This window comes from Harpia harpyja, chromosome 9 (assembly GCF_026419915.1).
Source record: "Harpia harpyja isolate bHarHar1 chromosome 9, bHarHar1 primary haplotype, whole genome shotgun sequence".
NCBI lineage: Eukaryota > Metazoa > Chordata > Aves > Accipitriformes > Accipitridae > Harpia > Harpia harpyja.
In genome coordinates this window covers 12646900-12651403 of record NC_068948.1, presented here as the reverse complement: position 1 = coordinate 12651403, position 4504 = coordinate 12646900, and positions in this window count along the sequence as shown.

Here is a 4504-nt window from a genome sequence, read left to right as displayed (position 1 = left end):
CACTTTAGTCACTTTTATTTGACCTGTATAAAATATGAATATGGAACATTCAAACACTGAACCAGTGTTTAGAGAGATGGGAATCTGTTTAAATCAAAAAGTATTTGAAATACTTTACTGCCATTTCTCACTCTTGTGTCAAGTTATTACAGTTTTAATACTGTTAATACGAGTTTTATAAAAGTAACTGTAGTGATGAAATATGAGACTATTAAGTCAAAATACTTGTAAGCCTGCATGCAGTTATGATGGAACAATGCTGAAGGACAGAACTGCACTTTCAAAACGCATAATGAAGTTGGAATTTTTTCCCTAATTTAAATGGACTGAAAGTCTTACGCAGCTTTTTTCAGGTAAGTGATTGACTCTTGCTTATCCATCACATAAGCTAAAACATATCTTGCAACCTAATTTTAAATACACAGCAAATTTCTTGGCCTTGCTGGAGCTTTTCTTCCCATCTTTTTCAGAAAAAAAAAAAAAGTGTAACTCGGTTGCTGTTGCTGGCCAAGGAGAGAAATGAAAGTACTGCCAGAGTACCCATTGCTGGTACTATGGTTTACATTTACATAAACAGGCTATCTTTTTTCATTTTGTTGTTCTTATTATGGCCCTGGGACATACATACTGAAGTAAAAAAAGCTGGAACTACAAATGGGTTTAGATGCAATGCTACAGAATGCTGTGTCATGCAGCTTTTTCACATTTTCTCTAATGCAAAACCTGGGAAAAAAGTCTCTGTAGTAGTATGTGGCATCCAGGTATTATCCTATTCACTGGGCTAAAATACCTTGCTCACTTCAGCTTAATAAAGCAGAAAAGCCTCATCAGAAGTTACTTTCCCCCATAAATAACCTGGTCGTGTGTCATCCAACTGGTATCCCAAGATACCTTATCTGTTGTGAAGCACAAGTCTTACCAGACACCTTCCCTCCTCACTAGTGCTGGCCAACCCAGAGGGGGGCTGCTGCTGCCAGTAGAAAGGGCACTGTGCTTGCTAGTGAACATTGCAGCTTATGCAGAAATGGGACTGGACACACAACTTGTTGGGATAGAGCTACACTGAGCTAATGTTTGATGATTGTAACATTCCTGGGAATGGAGCCCTGCCACACATCAGTGGGATTTGAATCACTCTGTCCTGTATCTTTGGCAAGTATTTACAGTCAGAATTATTGCAGAAAAGTTAATGCACCGTGCTACTGTTCTTTTTTTGTCATCCCTTCTAGGCATATTTGGAAGAGAGCTGTCACACTGAGCCACTCAGAAAGTGAAACACCATTAATACTGACATGACTTAGCTAGCTAAAAAAACCTCAGAATTGGTAAAACTAAGATGCTTTTTGCCCAAAAGCAAAACTTCAGGCACCTGACAAACTTAAAAGTTGAAATAAGAGATAACCTAGAAATTTGACATGCTTGCAGCACATCACATGGCTGCTGAACAGCAACTAAAAAGGTGGCAGCTTTAGACTCAAAATTTACTTAAGCAGAACTTGACTCCTCCTGTGTTTCTAGTTCACAGTAGCTCTTTCTACAGTATTGAATCCAAGAGAAAACACAAATGTAAATACCATAAAGAAATTGAATTTAAAGTTTCATTCAACCATTTCCTATACACTATGGGTTTGTAAATGTTTGACTTAACACTTGTTGGGATTATGGGTAACTTGATGCTACCATACGATCTAGTTGGAACACAGTGAGCAACAAGAATATTGATAAATAATATCCTTTTGCTGCTTTGGCAAGTATAAAGCCAGTGTTACGGTATTATTATAATAATACAGTATTACTGATCGCTTGCTACAGTTTGATGTATTTTAATTTACATTTTATAATACAATTTTCAGGGATTAGTATCAATCTAGTAGTTCTTTAGTTTTTCTGTGTATCACACCTTAAAACATTAAATCTCATTATCAACGGACATGTTGCCTAACTAATACATTGTTTCAGTGAGAATATGTTGAATAATAACTCTCAGGTGTATCTATCTCCCTCATGACATAGGATTTTTTTCATTCTTTACACTTACATTGCTCTAGTCCCTGGCAAAAAGAGGCAGTAAAGAACGCTGTAGTGTAATACTTTCCAGCTATTACTGTATTTCAGGTGGTGTCCTTAGAATATTAGGCAAAACAGCACCAGATTCATCTTTTCTGAGTACTTCCAGACAGAGGATCAGGACAGAGGGTTTTTCTCCCACTCCATTTTTTTCTAGTGCTGTCCCCAAACACACACTGCAACAGGAAATATGACTTGTTAAAATATTATACAGAATTGGGAAAAAATGTGGGTTTTATTTTCCCTACTGTCTAATCTTCTGCTATTTGAAACTTGAATAATAGGCATTAATATTTCAAAATGATGGCTATAGCTGATCAGGTATTCTAAAATGACTTAAAAGTAACAGTTACTCTTAGATACATTAACCGCTATGTAAGGCTATCTAATGCTTTTCTATTACACAAACTTTTCAGTTCAAATAACACTATTTCACCGTGTAGATTGCATTAGTAGTTCATGAATGTCAGTGGAATTTGTACTGCCAGTAATCTGCAATCATTTCTGCAAAATGGAAAACTTCTTCAACTGACCGTAGTAACTTATCACATACAAATGTATTACACATATGCACAGTATCATAAAACACAGTAGAACTAAGACAACTGTTAACTCCCCCTCTTCCTAGTACTGCTGCCTGTTGGCAACCACGCTACACAGCCTGTCATTTAGTTCAAGATACCCAAGTTTTGGTTCTACAGAGAACAGGCTTATAGTGGTCCCAAATGTATTGAACATGCATAATTACCGGATTTCTAAAGCTCTTAAATGATTATGTTCTGCAACTTTTTGTTCTGTGTAGATTTCACTTTGCATTGGCCTCTTTACAGGTAGTGGATAAACAGAATTTCCATTGTAGGAAACATCTTCCACAGCATTGCCTGCCTTAGAAATTTAAGTACGTTATCTGACCTCCTTTACGCAAAAACATACACACACTCAAGCTATTTTTTTCCTTTATTTACACTGTAAAATCACTTGTATGATCTCTGTACAGTATGTTCATTTTAACAAACACCTGACATGTATGATGCGGCAGTGATGCTATTAGTGATAAAAATAAGATACATCTAATGCCCGTTGTAAAGCCCGTAATTCTTCAGTTTCCATATTCTTAGTTTAAGCATTTCCCACAAATGTACCACCTGTCTTTTTGCTCAAAAAGATAAGTATGGCTAGTCTGTTTGTTGTAAGTTGACTTATAGTAGAAATTTTTAACTATTTGGAGAGCTTAATCAGAGGAAGGAAGAAAAAAATCATTGTTTGTTCTAAAAAATACTTATGAAACATACTAAGTGTGCGAAGACAGATACTGAAGAATTTCCTGAATTCTAATGTCAATGGCTTCAAAGCTTGAATTACCAGGATGATTACTAGTTACACAGTTTGCCTGGCATCTCTGAGCATGTTTTTCTATGAATTTCATGCCTCTTTTTGCTCAAAATACTGACTTTGCCAATGAACCACAGTTGTGGAATGAAAAAGAAAAAAAAAAGTAACTATTGCCGGACTGTAAAATGGTGATGGAAAATCAACTGAATATTGAAAAAGCAAACTCTATTCCTGGCTGTTCTGCTGAATTTGTATGGATTATGTATTATTGGGAAATCCGCTTTCGTGATAGGACCTGGGAGATGGCACATTGGTAAAGGCTTCATAGGGAAACTTTTTTTCTACAATAACTATCTTTAAAGACACTGCAAACAAAATTTACAATAAAGAATTTAAGTGTAGGTTGTACCTCTCAAGTAGAATAAAGTCTGGTGTTGCCATTATCTTTCTGCTACAGCGATAAAGGTCTTTTCCCCCCTTGCATGTCTATGCTGCGGTTGATCAAGAAATACAATGGAACTTATAATGAACTGCATACAAAATACACCTCTCCTGTATAGGATTCCAATTTAAATTAAAAAAGTCACTTCACGTATTTCTGGAACTACATCTGTGTGGAAAAGAAACACTAAAAATAAATTCTACGTCACTGTTTTAGAAAAGAATCCTCCACGCCTGTGTAGGCCCGGCGGGACCCCACCACCCGCAGCACCCACCCTTCCCGCCCGGCGGACGGCAGACCGCTGCCGGGGGAGCACATCCCGCTCTGCGGGCCCCAACCGCCCAACATCGCCCCCGCCCGCCTCGCCGGCTGGATTTTCACGGCCCGCCGCAAGCCCGCCTTTTGAAATTTAAACTCCTTAAAGCCCTTTCGGGGCGGGGAGGGCCGAGTTTGAGACCGGGGCGGTTTCGCCTGCCTCCGCTTTCGCCGACAACCTCGTCCCCGCCGTTACTTTTATTTTCGCGGCAGAGGAAACCCGGACGCGCCCGCCGAGCCCCAAGGAGGGAGGTGCCGCTCCGCGCCCCGCCGCAGGGCGCGGACAGGCCGCCCCACCCCGCTCCTCAGCCCGCCCCCTCCCCACAGCCGGCAGCTCCTCCCCGCGCC